Here is a 23909-nt window from a genome sequence, read left to right as displayed (position 1 = left end):
GGAGGAGGAAGCAATGCTCATGAAAATCTTAATCATTGCCATCTTACAAATATCAGCTGCAGAACCTGCATAAGCAACGATACATGGAAAACAGTATTAGTGCACAAATCCACAACCACACAGCCAATCATACTGTCCCAGGTTATTGCCACTACTGCAGAATAACAGGTTCAAATCACCACTGCCCCTAGAATTTTTCCCAGGGGAGGGATTCAAGAACTAGAGGGTATGGGTTTAAGGTGAGAGGAACCTGAGGGGCAACATTTACACACAGATGGTAATAAAAATGAACTGCAGATGTTTTTTATATGAAAGATAGACACAAAATCCTGGAATAACCAGCGGGTCAGGCAGCATCTTTGGAGAAAATATATAGGTAATGTTTCAGTTTAGGACCCTTTGAAGAAAAGTCCTAACCCGAAACGTCACCAATCCATTTTCTCCAGAGGTGCTGCCTGACCTGTTGAGTTATGGGCGACTGCCGGCGACTGTCATAGTCGTCGCAGGTCACCGAAAAACCGGCGACTGGACCCCCTGTACGACAATGTCTACAACCACCTACCTCCTAGTCGATGTCAAGCTATGGCAAGCTACTGACAACTGGCGACCATTCGGACGTCCACCTACGACAATCTACGTCCACCCGTGACAAGCTACGACAAGGTAAGACAATTCAGTTGCCGGTACCTGTCGCCGGTTGACATAGGTTGACGTAGGTAGTCGCCAATGGAATTCACCGAAGTCGGCACCGGCGACAACCTACGTCATCCTGGCGACGACCTACCATAGCACCTACATCAGGAGAAGCCAAGATTCGCTCATATGCACCAAACCCAATGTCGCCAAAAAAAGTTCAACATGTTGAAAATTTTGCGGCGACCAGAAAGACGCAACAACTCTTTGCACGACTGAGGGGACCACTCACGACCATACAGGCGATCACCGGCGAACATGTGGCTACAGCCAAGTCGCCTGTAGTCGCCTAAAATATCGCCTAAGTGGGACAGGTCCATTACTCCAGCATTTTGTGTCTATCTTACATGGGTTTATGGAACAAGCTGCCAGATGTCGTGGTTGAGCCGATAACAACATTTAAAAGGTATTTGGGCAGGTACATAGGTGGGAAAGGTATGGACGGATATGGGCCAATCTAGGTAAATGGGACTAGCTTAGATGGTGCCTCTTGGTTGGTATGAACGGGTTGGGCTGAAGGGCCTGGTCCCTGGTTCATATGCTGTATGACTCTATGACTCTGTTGGACAAACTACTCAACACTTCCAGGCTGTAAGGTTTCTTATATGATTACAGCTCAAGATAAAACACGGAATATAGAAAACTACAGCACAGGAACAGGCCCTTTGGCTCACGATGTCTGCACCGTACACGATGCCGTGTGAAACTAATCTCATCAGCCTGCACATGATCCATTTCTCTCCATTGCCTGTACTTCCATGTGCCTATCTAAAAGCTCTTAAGCACCACTGTCATATTTGCCTCCACCCCTGGCAGTGCATTCCAGGGACCCACCACTCTCTGTGTAAAAAAACTTGCCCCTGCACATCTCCTTTATACTTTGCCCTTCTCACCTTTAAAGCAATGCGCTCCTGTACCCATTCCAAAAAAAAGACACAAAATGCTGGAGTTCCTTCCTTGGACCTACCTTGACATTTCCACCTTGGGGAATAAAGGTTCTGACAATCTCCCCTTTCTGTGCCACTCATAATGATATATACTTTTATCAGGTCTCCCTCCCCTCAGCCTCTGACGAGCAGAGAAAACAATCCAAGTTTGTCTAACCTCTCCTTATGGCTTATACCTTCTAATCCAGGTCGGTAGACTGCTAGACCGAGCAGAATTTATTCTTCTTACCTTGAACTACAAAGTTGATGGCCTGTCTCTCTGCTTGATTTCGGGCACTGTAGTCTTGTGAGTTGATGAGAAGGAACGATCTCTTGCGCCCCATAATTGAAACAACGTGACCTAATAGAACAGGAGGGCACACGTCATCTCCATTACACTGCAGATCTTTAAAATGAATAATTCTCCACGGACCCTGTCTATGATAATCAGCTGGCCCTTAAGAAATCTCACCGGGATATGATGGGCCTGGTGTTCTCATGTACATCTAAATAGTTCTGTGAACATTTCTAAGGATAACAAATGCCAGAGGGCCTTAAGAGGCAGCAGACATCATTACACTGAAACTGTACCTGCAGGTGCATTTCAAGAGTCCAGAGTGTTTTATTGTCGTATATCCCAAAAAGGAACAATGAAATTCTTACTCAAAGAGATGTGGTCTATAGGTGACAGAGTGGCACAGCGAGTGGAGCTGCTGCATCACAGCCTCCTGAGACCGGGTTCAATCCCGACCTCTGCCGCTGACTGTATGGAGTTTGCACGTTCTCCCACCTGCTTCGGTGTTCTTCCATATCCCAAAGATGTAAGAGTTGGTAGGTTAATAGGCCACTGTAATTGACCCCTTGTAAGAGGGTGAGTGGGAGAATCCTGGGGGTATTGAAGGGAATGTGAGGAGAATAAAATGAGATTAGAGCGTAAAAATGGATGGCTGGATGATGGGCCGAAGAGCCTGCTTCTGTGGTGTCTGACACTCTGACTCAGAAGAAGAAAAGAGGAAGAGAGCAAGGTAGGAAGAGAACAGAAATGAGGAGAGAGAGAGAGAAACAGAGAGAGAGAGAAAAGGAGAGAGAAAGAGAATTATAGCAAGAAAAGGAAGGAAGCAGTAGAACACAAAGTACTGGAGTAATTCAGAGGGTCAGGAAAGCAGCATCTTTAGGAGACATAGATACATGACTTTTCGAGTCAGGACCCTTCAAGAGATGTTACCTGATCCCCTGAGCTACTCCAACGCTTTGTGTTCTATGCAAAATTCAAGTTCCTTGTGTCTCCAAGGAAGGAAGCTATATTGATGCCCTGAAAGTTCATGGGAATGTGGGGAGAATAGATTACAGGGAAAATTTGTGGGAAATGGGATTGCCCTTTGGACCAGCATAGACTTGACACACCGAAAAGGCATCCTTGTATGTCTTAAGGAAGTACGGCACGGTTTGGACTGGGATGATGGAGTTAAACTGGGTAGCTCTTTTTCAATAGGCATAATAGTTTATTTGACCTCCTCTGGGTGTACTTCTTCTATGCTTCCAATATAAAATGTTGAAACACATGAACTGCAGGCTACAGATGTACTGGCTCCTTAGCAACGAGTCGACAAAAAGGCTTTCTCACAGACAGGAGACCAGCTGCACAAAAGATTATCTTTGCATTTCCCAGTAAGAACCAAATTATTGACAATTTGGGATATATTCATCTCAGATCTCTGAGGAGGAAATATGCTTTTCACATCATTTAGCTCACTTCAGAGAGAATTTGTAATATAAATTTACAGTAGCAACAGTTCTCTCTGAAGTTGAGAACTAAAAAACAATTTGGGGCCGCAGAGGGAGTTAAATGGAGACCACACAGCCTCGAGAAAGCAGTCAACATAATCAATGAGCACAACACAAAGAGCTGGAGTAACTCAGCAGGTCAGGCAGCATCTGTGGAGAGAATGGACAAACTGCTCTTCGGATTGGAGGCTTTCTTCAGAATGATTCAATGATTCTTCGATTATTGTCATTATAGTTGTATCTTGGTTGAGGATCTGGATCATTATCATTGATATCAAAGCTTGCATTAGGATCATAATTTGCAGCCAAATCTGGGTCTGAAGAAGGGTCCCAACACAATATGTCATCTATCCATTCCCTCCACGGATGCTGCCTTGACTCACTGTGTTAATCCTGCACTATGTGTTCTGCTGAAGATTCTAGCATCTGCAGTTACTTGTGTCAACCTTTCACACCCTGCCATTCCATCATCTCACCTTGTGTTTGCTAGTTTCTAGCTTATGATTTATGGATCTGCAAGTTCTTTTAAAATTGGGAATGTATACGGATATGATGTGAATTTCTGACAACATTTGGAATTGAGTTACTCAAATGACCAAATACACCGCTTTATTCTGCTTCGCATTATTCTCACATTCTCCCACCAGGTCCCCAATTCCTCCCCTGCTGCCTGTGATCTAAGTCACTCTCCCTTCCGTTAGACTGAGTCCAGTGTTGAAACTTATCAAGGGCCACGATGTCCATGCCGTACATGATTCCAAGTTAAACTAATCCCGTCTGCCTGCACGTGATCCATATCCCTCTGTTCCCTGCATATCCACGTGCCTATCTAAAAACCTCATAAAAGTCACTACCATACCTGTTTCCGCCACCCCCTTGGAAGTGCGGTCCAGGCACTCATCATTGCTATAGTCATAGACCACGGAAACAGGCCCTTCAGCCCAACTCGTCCATGCCAAGCAAGATTCCCCATCTAAGCTAGTTTCATTTGGCTGCATTTAGCCCATATCCCTCTAAACCTTTCCTATCCTTGTACCTGTCCAAGTGTCTTTTAAATACTGCCTCAACTACCTCCTCCAGCAGCTCGTTCCATATGCACACCACCCATTATCTGTTGCACTCATGTATGGCATGATAAATAAAAAACCCAATATAGTGCAAAAACAAAACAAATTCCCCAGTATACCCAGGCAGTGCGTATTTCAGAGTTTAGGTGAAAGACCTGGATAGAGTAGATGTGGAGAGGATGTTTCCACTAGGGGGAAAGTCTAGGACCAAAGGCCATAGCTTCGTAATAAAAGGGCATGCCTTTAGAAAGGAGATGAGGAGTAATTTCTTCAGTCAGGGGGTGGTGAATCTGTGGAATTCATTGCACTCCATCCTGTGGAGGCCAAGTCATTGCATATTTTTAAGGCAGAGATTGACAGATTCTTGATTAATAAGTGTGTCAAGGGTTATGGGGAGAAGGCAGGAGAATAGAGTTGAGTGGGAAAGATAATCAGCCATGATTGAATGGCGGAGTAGACTTCATGGACCAGATTGCCAAATTCTGCTACTATAACATGAACTTTTGTTGAAGTTTGAAGTGTTGAAAAGCCTGATAGATGTTGGGAAGAAGCTGTTCTGGACACATTACAGTTTTCAGACTCCTATACCTTCTTCCTGATGACAGGCAGAACAAAATGTTTCACTGTCTCCCAGTACACGTGACAATAAATAAGCAATACCTAAACTTTCACCCAGCCACTGTTTGAACTCAGGTCTCAGGAAGATAATTCCAGTAGATCCTTCATCAGAGTGAGAGGGTTACCCACAACCATAAACTGAGTTTAGAAATCACAAGAACACAAGAGAATTGGAGCAGGTTCAGGGCCCTAAAGCCAAAGATGTGGGTGGTGGTAGGTTAAATGGCCTCTATAAATTGTGCAGGGAGTGGATGCAAGTCGGGATACCAGAGAACCAGTGTGAAAGGGTAATCGATGGTCAGTGTGAACTTGGTGGACTGAAGGGCCTGTTCCCATGCTGTATCTCTAAAACTAAACACATCTTACAGCCATTGAAACAGGCACTTTGGCCCACCTTGTCCATGCCAAAGAACTTGGCATTGTAGCCATTTGGCCCAAATCCCTCAAAACCCTTCCTATCCATATATATAAATGTATAGAGTCTAATGATCTGAACTCCATAACCCCCAGGGGCAGAGGATTCCAGAGAGTTACTACCCTGTGACAGAAGACATTTCTGCGCAACCGGTTTTAATTGACCAACCCCTCAGCTTGTAGCTATGACCCTTTCTTTGTGACTCTCCCACAAGTGAAATCATTTCAGTTTACCCTGTCAAGCCCCTTAGGACCTGAGGTCAGAAGAAAGGGCGACACAGTGGCGCAGCAGTAGAGTTGCAGCCTTACAGCACTGGAGACCCAGGGTCGATCATGACTACAGGTGCTGTCTGTACGGAGTTTGTATATTCTCGCTGTGAACTCGTGAATTTCCTCCAGGTTCCTCCCACACACCAAAGACGTGCAGGTTTGTAGGTTAATTGGCTTTGGGAAAAATTATAAATTGTCCCTAGCATGTAGGATAGTGCTAGTGTACGAGTTGATCGCTGGTCGGCTCGGACTCGGTGGGCCAAAGGGCCTGTTTCCGCGCTGTATCTTTAAAGTCTAAAGTTTAAATGATCCCAACCCAGAACGTCGCCTATCCATGTGCTCCAGAGATGCTGCCTGACCCAATGAGTTACTTCAGCACTTTATGGTCCACGCAAGATTCCATCATCTGCAGTTCTTTGGTTATCCCTTAGGATCTATATGTTTAGATAAGGACACTCCTCATTCTTCTAAACTCCAAAGAACAGACTCACACTGTCCAGCTTCTCTTGAATGGTCAGTAAAAATTCCATGGTAGTTTGCTTAGGAGCAGAATATTGGTACTGTCAGTTACCCCTGGGTTTTGTTGGAACTGGTTCTATGAAAAACTACTTCCTTTAAGCAGTGACCATCAATGATTGACACTAATTCTAGATATCTACTGTGGGAAAAAGCTTCACTACCAAAAGCTTGGCAAACACCAAAAGACATTTTCCTTTAATTGTTAAGGAAGGACTCGGGTCATAATTGAATTTTTTTGTTGAATGAACTCTTTTGTTTTACAAAAGACGTAACCTTTTGGAAACTTGGAGTTCTCAGCAGTTAAGCCATTTTGTAATGGAATGACCTGGTTACATCAAAGACAGGCAGATCTTGCAAGCATTCCAAACTGTCTTTCATTCATACTTGCTCAAAGGCACATCTAAAGTTACTGAGCTCCTCGGGAGCACCCAGTGGCCTTTATTGCATGACCAACAATGATTCTCTTCAGTTGCTTCTTTCTCAGGCAGGCAGGTATCTCAGCAGCTATTTGAGAACATTTGCCCTGTGAGCTGCCGAACAAGTTCTTTAATTGGAATGTGTTTCGAATAACAATCATCATGAAACACAAGCCTGATTGTGCTGTTGCAACTAAGGTCAACGGTTTTCTTGCCAAAATACTCCTGGATACACGATGCTGCCAACTTTCCTGTTTGATTTTTTTGTTTGCCGTTTACACAATGCAGTCCTGGTACCAGGGGAGAAGAGAGAACAGACGCAATAAACTGCAGATGCTGGTATCCTGGAACACAAGAAACTGGTGATGCTGGAATCTTAAGACACAAGGAATTACAGATGTTGGAATTTTGAGACAAGAAACTACAGATGTTGGAATTGTGAGACACAAGGAACTGCAGATGCTGGAATAATGAGGAAAGAGAGTATCTGTCCATTGCTATAATGGGTCAACAGTTCTAGTTCTGCTCCCGAGATTGAATGAATTTTAAGCAAAGACAGAGGTGAAGATCTCTCTCATAGCGAATATGAATTTTAAAGGAGATCCAATCAGGAGGAGGGTAGTAATCTAGTAATACCAAAAGTTCCTCCCTACTCACTGAAAAATATTCAAAAAATCTGCTACAATTCTGCAAGACAGGTTCTACCTGCATTTGGAAAGGCACGGACTGATCAAGGATAGTCGCTCAGCATGGCTTTGTGTGTGGGAAATCAGGTATCATGAAATTGATAAGTGTTTTGAAGAGGTGATCAAGAGGCTTGATGAGGGCAAGGTGGTGTATGTTGTCTATGTTGGCTTTAGTAAGGACTTTGACAGGGCTTCTTGTGGTCAACTGGGCTGGAAGGTTAGATCACATGGGAATCTGGGGTCAGCTAGCCAATTGGACACAAAATTGACTTGATGTAAGGAGTCAGAGGCTGGTAATGGAGGGTTGTTTTACAGATTGGAGGCATGTGACCGGTGATGTGTCACAGCAATTTGTGCTGGGTCCTCTTTGTTTGTCATCAATTCAACAATTTTGATGAGTATGGAGGTGGCAAAGTTAGTACGTTTGCAGACGACACCAAAATTGGTAGTGTCGGGGTTGGCAAACAAGGTTATCTAAGATTACAAAAGGATCTTGAACAACTGATAAAATGTGTTTCAATATGCCATTCAATAACACCATTCAATATGATCAGGCATGATCATATTGAATGGCGGTGCAGGCTCGAAGGGCCGAATGGCCTACTCCTGCACCTATTTTCTATGTTTCTATGTGTTAAGGAATGGCATTTAACTCAGAGCAATGCAAAGTGTATTTTGCGAAGTTAAACCAGGGCAGGACTTACACAGTAAATGGCAGAGTCCTAGAGAGTGTTGTAGAACAAAGAAAACAAGTGATACGTGTACATAGTTCCGGAAGGTGGCAACACAGGTAGACAGGTTGGTTAGGAAGGCATTTGGTATGCTTTTCTTCATGTACAAAGTTGGTGCATCATGTTACAACTGGGCAGGCTGTTTGGCAAGACTGCACTCGGATTCATGTTGGGATTTCTGGTTGTCCAGCTGTAGGAAGGATGTCAGTAAGCTGGAAAACATGGAGAGAAGATTCACAAGGATATTGTCAGGTCAGGAAGGCTTGTGTTGTAAGGCTTTAGAGATACAACATGGAACCAGGCGATCCCGATACGCTGGCACTATCCTACACACTAGGGACAAATTACAATTTTACCAAAGCCAATTAACCTACAAACCTGTATGTATTTGGAGTGTGGGAGGAAACCAGAGCACCTGGAGAAAACCCATGTGATCACAGGGAGAACGTGCAAACTCCGTACAGACTACATCCGAGGTCAGGATCAAACCCGGGTCTCTGGCGATGTGAGGCAGCAACTCTACCACTGCACCACTATGACAAATAAGTAGGGATGGGTACAATTACAACATTTAATAAACATATGGACAGATATGAGGATAGGAAAAGGTTTAGAGGGATATGGACCAAACACAGACAAATGGGACTAGCTCAGGTAGACAAAATGTAGAAACAAAGAAATGCAGATGCTAATTTATAACAAAGATAGACATAAAGTGCTGAAGTAAATCAGAGGGTCAGGCAGCATCTCTGGAGAAGAAGGCTGGGTGACATTTTGGGTCGGGACCTTTCCGTCCCATTCCAAAACGTCGCCCATCCTTTTTCACCAGAGATGCTGCCTGACCCTCTGAGTTACTCCAGCATTTTGTATCTATCTCAGGTAGACACTTTGGTCAGCATTGGATGGGTTGGGCTGGGCTGAAGGCCCTGTTTCTGTGTTGTATCGTACTACACCTCCTGTGCTTCAGCCTAGGAATCCCTGGACCATCTTTAAAAAACCTGTTTCAACAGGGCCGCTGTTTGTCATTGGTACAGTGCTCATCTATCATTGAGGAGATCTGGGTTTACACTGACGAATGCAGAAGAAGTTTTCAGGTTGCACGGTGATGCAGCAAGTGGTGCGGCTTCAAGTCCAGCAACATGGATTCAATCTTGTACCCGGATACTGTCTCTGTGGTGTTTGCACGTTCCCACTGTGATCATTTGGGTTTTCCCCGGGTACTAAGCTTTCCTCCCACACCCCAAAGATTTTGTGCAGTGGTAAGTTGATTGCCCTCTGTAAATTACCCTGCATGTGTAGATAAGTGGGAGAATCAGGGCAGAATAAAATGGGATTAGAGGAGGGTTGGCGTAAACTGGGATGCTTGATGGTCAGTGCGGACCCGATGGGCCAAAGGGCCTGTTGCTGTAAAACACTCTGATTTCTGAACAAGTAGAGAGGAAAGTAGAAATAGAACAGAAATGAAGAGAGAGAGAAAGAGGGTGACAGGAAGACAGGAAGAAAGCAGGGTAGGTCCAATTTACATCAATATTTTAAAGCAGAGATTGATAGGTTTTAGTTTATTAAGAGATTCAAGATTCAAGAGAGTTTATTGTCATGTGTCCCTGATAGGACAATGAAATTCTTGCTTTGCTTCAGCACAACAGAACATAGTAGGCATTGACTACAAAACAGATCAGTGTGTCCATATCTATCTATATATTACTAAAACTCTGTTCTTGATCGGTTTTGGCGATCTGTGCTGCGATTTCCAAGAGAACGCCGCTACCTACGGCCGTCATTTTTGGCCACCTCGCTCAGAGCCCCCCTCCGCCGCATGTGTGCCGATGATTTTTCCCGTCGATTAAAAATGACAGAGATATTAATGTTTTTACAAAATTCCCCATTCTCTCTGCTGCCCCCGCTGGCGGCAGGGGGGAGCGACTATAAAACCAGGAAGTGTTGTGCCTCAATCAGTGTCTGCAAGCTGGAGGAAGGCAGAGGGTCACGTTTCTCTGAGCTGTGAATAACACTGAACACATGTCTACTCAAATGTAAGTGCCCTTAGTGGTTCTAAAATGCTTGCAGAATGTGTCTATTGGTTCTAAACTTGCAAAAAAATGTCTATTGGTTCTAAAGCTTGCAGAAAAATCTATTGGTTCTAAAGCTTGCAAAAAAATGTCTATTTGTTCTAAAGCTTCCAAAAAGTGTCTCTATTGGTTGTAAAGCTTGCCAAAAATGTCTATTGGTTCTAAAGCTTGCAAAGAAATGTCTATTGGTTCTAAAGCTTGCAAATAAAAGTATATTGGATCTAAATCTTGCAAAAAAAAGTGTCTATTGGTTCTAAAGCTTGCAAAAAAATGTCTATTGGTTCTTTTTGTTTATTTTATTAGAAGTTAATACAGTACAAAACAGTACAGTGGAACCTAATTTTAGGTGCCAACTATGTCATACCGTAATCCATTCTATGTACAACCTCTAGTTTTATGTTATGAGAAGGAAGTAAGCAAGACAAGAAAAAGAAAACAATAGAAAGGGGAAAAAGTGGAAAAATAGATGGTAGAGAGTAGAAAAACGTGAAGTGTGTATATAAAAAAGAAAAAAAGAAAAAGAAAAAAGAAAAAGTGGAAAGTAGAAGAGAAGGCCCCTTAAAAGAGAATTTTTCAAATCTGTATTCGGAGATGTAGATCTATCCACGTCATGAACTGAAATCAGCAATCCTTATGGTACCGCTGCATCACATGATTCCAAAAAGTCGATGAAAGGAGACCAACTCCTTAAGAATTGGTCATATTTATCTATTAGTCGGAGTCTCATTTCTTCAAGGCGTGCTATGTCCATCATATTCCTAATCCACATTTTAACAGTTGGTATGGCAGTATTTTTCCAAAATGTAAGTATCAATTTCTTTCCAATTATTAACCCATAATTTAAAAAAACATTTTGGTCTTTATTTAAATTGGTATCTTCTCCTATTATTCCAAATATAATCCATTCCATTTTGGGTTCTATTCTTGACTTGAAGAGCTTTGTAAATATATCAAGTATATCACTCCAAAATTTATTCAACTTTGTACATCCTATTGGTTCTAAAGCTTGCAAAAAGTGTCTCTATTGATTCTAAAGCTTGCAATAAATGTCTATTGGTTCTAAAGCTTGCAAAAAAATGTCTATTGGTTCTAAAGCATGCAAAAAAATGTCTATTGGTTCCAAAGCTTGCAAAAAATGTCTATTGCTTCTAAAGCTTGCAAAAAGTGTCTCTATTGCTTCTAAAGCTTGCAAAAGGTGTCTATTGCTTCTAAAGCTTGCAAAAAATGTCAATTGCTTCTAAAGCTTGCAAAAAATGTCTATTGGTTCTAAAGCTTGCAAAAAATGTCTATTGGTTCTAAAGCTTGCAAAACAATGTCTATTGGTTCTAAAGCTTGCAAAAAAAATGTCCATTGGTTCTAAAGCTTGCAAAAAGTGTCTCTATTGGTTCTAAAGCTTGCCAAAAAAATGTCTATTGGTTCTAAAGCTTGCAAAAAAATGTCTATTCCTTCTAAAGCTTGCAAAAAGTGCCAATATTGCTTCTAAAGCTTGCAAAAAGTGTCTATTGATTCTAAAGCTTGCAAAAAATGTCTATTGCTTCTAAAGCTTGCAAAAAATGTCTATTGCTTCTAAAGCTTGCAAAAAATGTCTATTGCTTCAAAAGCTTGCAAAGAAATGTCCATTGGTTCTAAAGCTTGCAAAAAAATGACTATTGGTTCTAAAATGGTTCATACTAGCGCTCCAGAAAGCGCCCCCCCCCCCCCCCCCCCCCTATTACTATTACTGCAAATGGTGGCTTGGGAGCTTTGACTTGAAGTTGAAAGGCACTACTTACTGCAAATTGTGGCTTGAAGTTGAAAGGCACTACTTCCTGCAAATGGGGGGCGTGGGTGCATTGGCTTGAAGTTGAAAGGCAATATTACTGCAAATGGTGGCTTGGTTGCTTTGGCTTGAAGTTGAAAGGCACTACTTACTGCAAATTGTGGCTTGGGTGTGGCTTGAAGTTGAAAGACACCACTTACTGCAAATGGTGGAATGAAGTTGAAATGCACTACTTACTGCAAATGGTGGATTGGTTGCTTTGGCTTGAAGTTGAAAGGCACTACTTCCTGCAAATGGGGGGGCGTGGGTGTGGCTTGAAGTTGAAAGGCACTACTTACTGCAAATGGGGGGGCGTGGGTGCATTGGCTTGAAGTTGAAAGGCATTACTTACTGCAAATGGTGGCATGAAGTTGAAAGGCACTACTTACTGCAAATGGTGGCTTGGGTGCTTTGGCTTGAAGTTGAAAGCACTACTTTCTGCAAATGGGGGGCGTGGGTGCATTGGCTTGAAGTTGAAAGGCAATATTACTGCAAATGGTGGCTTGGTTGCTTTGGCTTGAAGTTGAAAGGCACTACTTACTGCAAATGGTGGCTTGGGTGTGGCTTGAAGTTGAAAGACACCACTTACTGCAAATGGTGGAATGAAGTTGAAATGCACTACTTACTGCAAATGGTGGATTGGTTGCTTTGGCTTGAAGTTGAAAGGCACTACTTCCTGCAAATGGGGGGGCGTGGGTGTGGCTTGAAGTTGAAATGCACTACTTACTGCAAATGGGGGGGCGTGGGTGCATTGGCTTGAAGTTGAAAGGCATTACTTACTGCAAATGGTGGCATGAAGTTGAAAGGCACTACTTACTGCAAATGGTGGCTTGGGTGCTTTGGCTTGAAGTTGAAAGAACTACTTTCTGCAAATGGTGGCTTGGGAGCTTTGGTTTGAAGTTGAAAGGCACTATTACTGCAAATGGTGGCTTGGGAGCTTTGGCTTGAAGTTAAAAGGCACTACTTACTGCAAATGGTCGCTTGGGAGCTTTGACTTGAAGTTGAAAGGCACTACTTCCTGCAAATGGTGGCTTGGTTGCTTTGGCTTGAAGTTGAAAGGCACTATTACTGCAAATGGTGACTTGGTTGCTTTGTCTTGAAGTTAAAAGGCACTACTTACTGCAAATGGTGGCTTGGGTGTGGCTTGAAGTTGAAAGACACTACTTACTGCAAATGGTGGCATGAAGTTGAAAGGCACTACTTACTGCAAATGGTGGCTTGGGTGTGGCTTGAAGTTGAAAGACACCACTTACTGCAAATAATGGCTTGGGTGTGGCTTGAAGTTAAAAGGCACTACTTACTGCAAATGGTGGCTTGGGTGTGGCTTGAAGTTGAAAGACACCACTTACTGCAAATGATGGCTTGGGTGTGGCTTGAAGTTGAAAGACACTACTTACTGCAAATGGTGGCATGAAGTTGAAAGGCACTACTTACTGCAAATGGAGGCTTGGGAGCTTTGGCTTGAAGTTAAAAGGCACTACTGCAAATGCACTTCCTGTTTGCACTGTATATTGATTTTAGATAAAACGCGACCACTTACGGCTGTGATTTTTGGCCATCTTACTCAGTCCCCCCTCCGCTGAGCAAGTGCAGAGAATTCTTCCCATCAATGAAAATAAAAGTGTTATTAGTTTTTTTTTAAATGTTGAGAATCTCTCTCCTGTCAATCACTCCATGAAAGCAACACCATTTCCGGTGGGGGGGGGGGAGGGGTTATAAAACCCGGGAATGTGGGTGTGGCTCAGTCTCTGCAAGATGGAGGAGGGAGAGGTCATGACTCGCTGTCTTTAGTGGCTTTGCACCCTACTTCAAATGGTATGAAACTGCACTTGAATTTGGTGGCCTTGCACCCTGCTAGAAGTGGTAAGAAACTGCACTTGAATTCGGTGGCCTTATACCCTGCTTGAAATAGAATTTCAAGGATTAGCCGTGAGTCAACTACCAGCCCACCAGCCGTGAGTGAGTGAGTTGCCAGCACAACAGGCTTGATTGACTGAGACGCCAGCCCAAGAATTCATTTGGCGCACAATTTGCATACTAGCCCTCTTGAAACCAGTCCCTTCAGCCCACAACTCCCATACTAGCGCTCCAGAAAGCCCCCCCCCCCCCTCCAACTGGTCACCAATATTAGAATTGGTGGAGAGGTAGAATATTGCGTTGGATGACCAGCCCTCCTGTGTGATGCTGGGACCCAACGGGTCCCACTTAGTCTAGTACCATTATATAAATATATACACCCATGAATAAATAAAATGATAAAGTGCAAATAACAGATAATAGATAATGGGCTATTAATGTTCAGAGTTTTGTCCGAGCCAAGTTTAATAGCCTGATGGCTGCGGGGAAGTAGCTATTCCTGAACCTGGTTGTTGCAGTCTTCAAGCTCCTGTATCTTTTATCTGAAGGTAGCAGGGAGATGAGTGTGTGGCCAGGATGGTGTGGGTCCTTGATGATACTGCCAGCCTTTTTGAGGCAGCGACTCAAAGGGTGTCTTGAGATATGAAGAGAAGGCAGGAGAATGCGGGTGACTTCAATCACTCTAACCTGAAGACTGTACTCCCCAAATTCCATCAACATGTCTCCTTCCCCACTAGAGTAGACAAGACACTGGACAAAGTCTACACCAACAAGGCTGAAGCTTACAAAGCCATCCCCCTCCCCCACCTTCGTTAGTCTGATCACGTCTCATTGTTCCTGCTCCCTAAGTACTCCCCACTCATCAGACGGGTTAAACCAACTGTGAGGACAGTTAAAGTCTGGTCAGAGGAAGCGGACTTCACACTTCAGCAGTGTTTTGGAAACACTGACTGGAAGGCGTTTGCAGCCCAGGCCACCCTTGACTCCCACACGGACATTGATTCCTACACATCCTCTGTTCTGGACTTTATAAACTCCACCATCAATAGTGTCACCTCCCTCAAACAGGTGACCATATTCCCGAATCAGAAGCCATGGATGAACAGCGAGGTCAGGCTACTGCTGAAAGCAAGGGACACCGCTTTTAGGTCAGGCGATGCTCGAGCCTACAGTTCAGCCAGGGCTAACCTGAAGAGGGGCATCAAGAAGGCCAAGCACTGCCATAAGCTCAGGATTGAGGAGCACTTCAACAACAACTCCGACCCCCGACGCATGTGGCAAGGCATCCAGGACATCACGGACTACAGACCCTCCAACACCACCCCCACATCCAGCGACGCCTCATTCCTTGAGGAGCTTAATCACTTCTATGGCCGCTTCGACAGTGACGATCTAGAGACAGCCATCAAGGCTGTGCTACCTGCCGATCACCAACCCCTCACACTCACCCCCTATGACGTATACGTGGCACTGAGTAGGACTAATGCACGTAAAGTTGCTGGCCCTGACGGCATCTCCGGGCGCGTGCTCAGGGCCTGTGCTGCGCAGCTGACAGACGTCTGGACTGACATCTTCAACCTGTCACTTGCCCAAGCAGTTGTCCCCACGTGCCTTAAAACCACCTCTATCGTGCCAGTGCCAAAACACTCCACAGCGGCAAGCCTCAATGACTTCCGCCCAGTTGCACTTAACCCCATCATCACCAAGTGCTTCGAGAGGCTGGTCCTGGCACACCTCAAAAGCTGCCTACCCCCCACACTGGATCCCTATCAGTTTGCCTACCGCAAGAACAGGAGGACGGAGGATGCCATCTCAACGGCACTTCACTCCGCCCTCTCCCACCTCGACAACAGAGACACTTATGTAAGAATGCTGTTCATCGATTACAGCTCAGCATTCAACACCATTATACCATCAAAACTGATCACCAAACTCGGTAACCTGGGCATCGACCCCTCCCTCTGCAACTGGATACTGGACTTTCTAACCAACAGACCCCAGTCTGTTAGGTTAGACAAGCACACCTCTTCAACCCTCACCCTGAACACCGGCGTTCCACAGGGCTGTGTGCTGAGCCCCCTCCTCTACTCCCTTCACCTATGACTGCACACCTGTACATGGTACTAACACCATCATCAAGTATGCAGATGATACAACGGTGATTGGCCTCATCAGCAACAACGATGAGTCGGCCTACAGGGAGGAGGTCCAGCACTTAGCAGCATGGTGCGCTGACAACAACCTGGCCCTTAACTCCAAGAAGACCAAGGAGCTCATTGTAGACTTCAGGAAGTCAAGGGGCGGCACGCACACCCCCATCCACATTAACGGGACGGAGGTGGAACGTGTTTCTAGCTTCAGGTTCCTGGGAGTCAACATCTCCGATGAGCTCTCTTGGACCCACAATACCTCAACTCTGATCAAGAAGGCTCACCAGCATCTCTTCTTCCTGAGGAGACTGAAGAAGATCCATCTGTCTCCTCAGATCCTGGTGAACTTCTACCACTGCACCATCGAGAGCATCCTTACCAACTGCATCACAGTATGGTATGGCAACTGCTCTGTCTCCGACCGGAAGGCATTGCAGAGGGTGGTGAAAATTGCCCAACGCATCACCGGTTCCTCGCTCCCCTCCATTGCGTCTGTCCAAAGCAAGCATTGTCTGCGGAGGCCGTTCAGCATCGCCAAGGACTGCTCTCACCCCAACCATGGACTGTTTACCCTCCTACCATCCGGGAGGCGCTACAGGTCTCTCCGTTGCCGAACCAGCAGGTCCAGGAACAGCTTCTTCCCGGCGGCTGTCACTCTACTCAACAATGTACCTCGGTGACTGCCAATCACCCCCCCCGGACACTTATTATTATTTATTCAAATCATTTGCTATGTCGCTCTTCCAGGGAGATGCTAATTGCATTTCGTTGTCTCTGTACTGTACACTGACAATGACAATTAAAATTGAATCTGAATCTGAATCTGAATCTGAATGAGGCTGAGAGGGAAATATAGATCAGATATGATCAAATGGTGGGGTAGACTTGATAGGCCGAGTAGCCTAATTCTGCTCCTATGCCTTATGGTCTTTCGATCTTACGATATCAAAATGGCCTGGAATTAAGCAAAAAATTATCAACCCTCTGTCCTCCAGAGGGTTACAATGTCCACAACATAGCTCACTGGCCAGGAGGTCAGGGGGTAAAATCAGGCCGACACCTTTGAGAGATTGCGAATACCAGCAACTGTTTCAGTGAGAGGAAAGAAAACTGTGCTTCACAGGGTAAGGAGCAGATACTAATGGAGGACTTTCCATAGTAGCTATCCGACCCAATGCATTAGTGAGACTGGAAGCTCTAAGGAAATTACACAGAAGAAATAAAAGTCACTGGGGGGGGAGGGAGTTGCTTTGGTGAAATGAATATTCTCAGCAGGGGAAGGTCACTAGTGAAGCAGTTTTTCAAGGATGGAGAGAACTGTGCAGTTAATTATACTCTTACAGAAGGTCAGAGTCTTCCCATCATCTGCTGTTTATTCAGACTGGCTGCAGGGAAGTGTGACATTAGGCAAAGGGCACAGCATCCCATGGCTGAGTGGACGGCTCGTCGACACACGCAGAGAACGCATTAACATTCAACACCAATGGCCCCCACTGCAGTTCAAACATCTACATTATTTCCTGCAAAACACAAAATGCTGGAGGAACACAGCAGGTCAGGCAGCATCTGTGAAGGGAATGGACAGATGACATAGAAACATAGAAAATAGGTGCAGGAGTAGGCCATTCGGCGCTTCGAGCCAGCACCGCCATTCAATATGATCATGGCTGATCATCCAAAATCAGTACCCTGTTCCTGCATTTTCTCCATATCCCTCGATTCTGTTAGTTCTAAGAGATATATCTAACTCTCTCTTGAAGACATCCAGTGAATTGGCCTCCTCTGCCTTCTCACAGATTCACATCTCTCTAGGTGAAAAGGTTTTTCCTCATCTCAGTCCTAAAAATGGCCTACCCCTTATTTTTAAACTGCGATTCCTGGTTCTGGACTCCCCCAACATCGGGAACATTTTTGCTGCACCTAGCCTGTCCAATTCCTTAAGAATTTTTATGTTTCTATAAGATCCCCTCTCATCCTTCATGACATTTCAGGTCAGGACCTTTCTTGAGACTCAGACTGAAGAAGAGTCCCAACACGAAATGTCGCCTATCCATTCCCTGCACAGATGCTGCCTGAGCCGCTGAGTTACTTCAGCCTTTAGTTTGCTTTTTGCTTAGTATACTTGATGGTTAGCATGGACAATGCGTGTGAAGGGCTTGTTTCTGTATTGAATGGCTCTATAATCAGTACAATAAATGAACCACCACCCACTGTGTAAAAAACTCGCCCCACACATCTCCTTCAAACATTCCCTCTCTCACCTTAAAATTGTGCCCTCTAGTATTTGACATTTCCACCCTGGGATACCCTGTCTACCCGATCATAATTTTATCTGTCTGAGTTGGTAAGTAATCAGTCTGAAGAAGGGTTTCGACCCGAAATGCCACTAGTCATTGTTCTCCGGAGATGCCGCTTGACCCGCTGAGTTACTCCAGCACTTTGTGTCTTATGGTGTGTGGTACTTTGAGTAAGGATATCACACCATTCATTCACCCGAGTTGGACAGACAACCAAAAAGCTGCAAGATGTAAAAAGCTTTAATTTTGATAATGTTATGGGGGAGAGTAAGATTCTCAGGAGCTGAAAGCAAGATCTGAGGATTATCCAGAAATAGATCCCACCGCAGGGATTTCACCCAAAAGGCTCGAGATACACCAGTGAGCACTCTAATCCAAGCGATAATCAATTCAAAGCCCGGCACAGCAGTTGGGCAATTGAAATTCAGATTGAAAATAAGATGAACTACAAAAAAATAGATTTTACAAAATCAGAATGAAGCCGCCGGATTGTTGTGAAAATCCAATTGATTTACTAGTGTCATTTTAGTTTCAGAGATACAGCATGGAAACAGGCCCTTCAGCCCATCGTGTCCACACCGACCAGTGATCACGCGTGTACTAGTTCTATCCTACACACTAGGGACAATTTACAGAAGGCAATTAACCTGCAAACCCAAACGTCTTTCGAATTGGGAGGAAACCGGAGCGTCTGGAGAAAAGCCACGTGGTCACAGGGAGAACGTAAAAGCTCCGTATAGACAGCACCCGCAGTCAGTATTGAACTCAGATCTCTGGCGCTGTAAGCAGCCACCTTACGAGGGAGGGATTCTTGTTGTCTCACTCGGCCTGACCTACATGGATCAGACCCACACCAATAACTCTTAACTTCACTTTACATTAGACCAGTAAGCCACTGTCTGTCTGTAGCCCGGAGTTTATGTCATCTCTCCTTTCTCAAATACAATGAATGATTGGTAATAAATACTTGCTCTGCCTTGTAGCCTGATAATGTTTAAAAATAAAGAACTATGTGGTCACCTTCCATCAGATTTACAGCTTTATAGATTGTGTTAGTCCCAAATTAAATATTGTTGAAAAAATGTTACTCCAAGTGTTGGAGTAACTCAGTGGGTTTGGCAGCATCCCTGGAGAACACGGTTAGGTGACGTTTTTAGTCTGAACCCTTCTTCAGACTTCAGATTTGGAAAACCTTGCATGGCTAAAAAGTTCTTAGATCTAGCAGCAGAGTGGTCTAATGTGCAGAGCTACTGTCTCAGTGTGCCAGAGACTTGGGTTCAATCCATGGGTTACATTTCACACCCCCTCGGAATTGCAACCAACATAATCAAGGATCAATTTCAACCCGATCAGTCATAGTCATAGATTCATACAGCACGGAAACAGGCCCTTTGGCCCAACTTCTCCATGCTGACCGAGATGCACCTCTAAGCTAGTAAAATGTTTCCGTTTTGGTCCATGTCCCTCTAAACCTTTCCCATCCATGTGCCTGGCAAAATGACAGAAACACTTCTCCCCTCTCCTGTTGGGCAGAAGATCCAAAAACTTGAAAGCACGTACCACCAGATTCCTGATCAGCTTCTTTGCCGTTGTAATCAGACTACTGAACAGTCCTCCCGTAAACTAGGATGTGGTTCTGATCTCCCCATCTACCTGACTGTAGACTTTGCACTTTCTCTGTAACAGTAACACTATATTCTGCACTCTGGTATTTTTCTCTTTGCACTACCTCTTATACTTGTGCATGGCTTGATTACACTCAAGGATACTATGATTAGACTGGATAGCACGCAAACAAGTTTTTCACTGTATCTCGGTACACGTGACAATGATAAACCTACACCGAAACCAATCCTGACCCCAGGTACTGTCTGTGTGGAGTTTGCATGTTTTTCCTGTGACCGCTTGGGTTTCCTCAGGGTGCCTAGTTTCCCCCCACATCCCAAAGACGTGCAGGCTTGTAGGTTAATTGGCGGCTGTGAATTGCCATTAGCGTGTATGTGAATAGTACAATCTGGAGGGAGCTGATGGGGTCGTGAGAAGGCTAAAAAAAATGGGATGAATGTAGAATTAGTGTAAAAGGGTGGTTGATGGTTGGTGAAGACTCAGCGGGCCGAAGGGTCTACAACTGTGCAATGACTCAATGACTCTTTGAAACATTGCTGTAAATAAATAGGGATCAAACTTAGCCAAAGTCAATATTAATGGGAGACATCAATGCCAAAACAATGAATTGCAGTATGTTTGTGATACAGGGGGTATATGAATTTTAAAATCCAAATAAATCCGACGTTGGAGAAAATATATTGGCACAAAAATATATATACGTTGCCTTGGTAAGGCAGGTGTGAATTCTATTGCCCAGAAGTGTAGGATAGCTCAGAGATGCTGCAGTATATGGCTGTTGGAAGTATGTACATGGTTCAACTACAGTTCAACTAAATGATTTAATTGTGCACAAATTATGAGATCCTGAAAGGTCTAGTAACCTGAGCATAAAATAATTGTGTGGGTAAATGTGACTGTGAATGTACCAGACTGTTGAAAACATTTGGTTCACCAATGTCCAGAGGGGAACGGAGGACTAAAGATCTCAGCTGCTCTGGTCCTTTTGTGACTCCAGCGCTACAGCAAAATGACTGACCTTCAATGCAGTACATAGAACACAGAACAGTATAGCACTGAAACAGGCCATTTAGCCCACAATGTCCACGCCCAACATGATGCTAAATTAAATTAATCTCCTCTGTCTAAACATGATCCATATCTCTGCATATCCCTGTGCCTATTTAAAAGCCTTTTTTAGTTTTTAGTTTAGTTTAGAGATACAGTGTGGAGAAAGGCCCTTCGGCCTTCCAAGTCCGCAACGACCAACGATCACCCTGTACACTAGCGCAATCCTACACACTGGGGACGATTTATAATTTTACAGAAGCCATTAACCTACAAACCTGCACGTCTTTAGAGTGTGGGAGGAAACTGGACCACCCGAAGAAAACCCCTGCAGTCACAGGGAGAACGTACAAACTTTGTAGAGACAGCACCCATATTCCGGATCGAACCCTGGTCTCTGCTGCTGTAAGGCTGCAACTCTGCCACTGTGATGCCCATGTAAATATTACTATTGTATCTGGTGTCAAGAAGTTTATTGTTGTCAGAATGTTTGAAATTGCAAGGAAAATTAGTAGTTTATAATGTGTGTAACCCATACTTGGGAAGTATGATGGGAAAAATGGACAACATAGGGAACCTAAGGATATTAGTGAGACTATAAATAGATTAATCATGGTGTTTAGGTTCCACCACAGCACAGCTAGTTTAGTTAAAATAAACATTGGAGGTTGTAAGCTAAGCTGAGGGTAATAAACCTTATCAGGGGTACTGACATTTATGGGGTCCACTTATTATACAAATGGGGTGAGAGTATTTTTTTTAAGTAACATGGAGCATAAAGTTAAAGATACCCGGGGATAGACAAAGATGAAAGGTTACAGAGACATTGAGCAATGATGACATTTTAAAAATGTAGAATCCACAAGTAACTATTGTGTTGTGAGAATGTAAAACTGCTGTAGACACTGTGATCTTTGAAGCACTTTGGGTTCTCTCAGTGTTTTTTGTCCAGTGTGCACTGTTAAGGTCTTTAATAAACCGACTTATTTGAGAAACTCACCGCTGATCTACGAGATGTTTTATTTTGTTTATGTTCCTATCTGAGCTGGGCCCCAAGTAAAGTCAGAATCAAGGTGCAGGTATAATGCTAAATTCCCCTCCACAATCATCAAAACCCACCTCGTTGGTGGCACTGCTGTATGGTTCTCTGAGTGAATGTGCGCACTTCCTTGTACTTCTGGAGGAAGCTTTCAATAAACTGTCCGGCTTGGCTTGTTGACACATGGAGGCACTCGGACAGTCGGTCTTTACCTAGGAGACAGACAAGAATGCTTATTCTCAAATAAAACTGGACAACACAACACCAAATTTAAAAAAAAAACTACTGGAGGAATTCAGCAGGTCAGGCAGCATATGTTGATGGAGATGTATAGAAGATGTTTCACATCGGGATCCTGCATCCCACAGAAGAGTCTGAAGTCTCTTCCCAGTTTTCATCAGGCAACTGCACCATGCTATCAACAAATAGAGAATGATCCTGAGACCATTTACCTCATTGGAGACCCTTAGACTACCTTTAATTGGACTTTACTGAACTTTATCTTGCTCTATACATTATTCCCTTCTCTCCTGTATCTGTACATGGTGGATGACTCGATTGGAATCGCATATAGTGTTCCCGCTGCCTGGTTAGCACGCAACGAGAAAACCTATCACTGTATCGCGGTACACATGACAATAAACAAAATTAAACTAAAGTAAAGAAGGGTGTAGAAAGGAACTGCAGCTGCTGGTTTACACCGAAGATAGACACAAAGTGCTGCAGTAACTCAGACGGTCAGGCAGCATCTCCGGGGAAAAAGGATGGGTGACATTTCAGGCCTGAGGAAGGGTCTCGAAGTGAAACTCACCTACCCTTTTTCTCCAGATATGCTGCCTGACCCGCACTCCAGCACTTCATGTCTATCTTCGAACTAAACTAAAGAAGGGTCCGCACCCAAAACATCTTATGTCAATTTCCCTCCACAGATGTTGAGAGTTCCTCCAACACTTTGATTTTCACCCATGATTTTAACATTATTTTTGTATTGATTCTTGGATCTTCAATACAAAGGTCAGTTTTTTTTGCCTCTGAACAGCAAAAATTCCCATCGCAATATTTTCATGCTGTGGGTGAGGAGAGTCTGGGGGCAGAGCCATAGAGTGGAGAACCATTCGATCAGGCTGCCCAAAAAGCGAACTGGACAACTTGAAAGGAGAAAATGTTCTGAGTTATTTAGTCATAACGTCAGCAGATGGAAACCAACCCTTCATCCCAACTCACCCATGCTGACCAAGATGCCCACATCTAAACTAGTCCGCCTGCCCCACATTTGGTCCATAACCCTCTAAACCTTTCCGATCCATGTATCTGACCATGCCTTTTAAACAATGTTATAATACCTGCTCAACCACTGCCTCTGGCAGCTCGTTCCATATACCCTCCATCCTCTGAGTGAAACAGTTACCCCTCAGGTTCTTATTATATCTTACCCCTCTCACCTAAACCCATGACCTCTAGTTCTTGATTCACCTACCCTGGGTGAAGAACTCTGTGCATTCACCCCGTCTATTCCCCTCATGATATTATACACTTCCATAAGTTTACCCCTCATCCTCCTGTGCACAAGAAATAAAGTCCTAGCCTGCCTTATAATTCAGGCTCTTGATCAAGTCCTGTCAACATCCTTGTAAAATCTTCTCTGCACTCCTTTCAGCTTAAACTTACATCCTCTGGTTCTCAATTGCCCTACTCTGGGTAATAAAAAATGCATTCACCTTATCGATTTCACTGATGATCTTATGTATCCCTCAACCTCCTGCACTCCAAAGAATTATGTTAAAGCCTGCAAATCTCTGCCTAGAGTTCAGGCCCTTGAGACCTATCAACATCCTTGCAAATCCTCTCTGTACTCTTTCCAGTTTAATGACATCCTTCCTATAGCAGGATGATCAACACTG

At 44.1% G+C, this 23909-nt stretch overlaps 1 long non-coding RNA gene across 1 annotated transcript; it reads right to left on the bottom strand.

The window, feature by feature from the left end:
* On the bottom strand, positions 1–22209 carry LOC116971315. Its single transcript, XR_004411467.1, has 3 exons — positions 22089–22209; positions 1870–1980; positions 1–65 (listed from the first exon to the last, which is right to left on the bottom strand). It is a non-coding gene; the product is annotated as an uncharacterized LOC116971315 (long non-coding RNA).
* Between the last annotated feature and the right edge of the window lie 1700 nt (positions 22210–23909).

This window comes from Amblyraja radiata, chromosome 3 (assembly GCF_010909765.2).
Source record: "Amblyraja radiata isolate CabotCenter1 chromosome 3, sAmbRad1.1.pri, whole genome shotgun sequence".
Classification (NCBI taxonomy): domain Eukaryota; kingdom Metazoa; phylum Chordata; class Chondrichthyes; order Rajiformes; family Rajidae; genus Amblyraja; species Amblyraja radiata.
The sequence above is the reverse complement of the archived record's forward strand: the minus strand, read 5'-3'. Positions and strand labels throughout refer to the sequence as shown.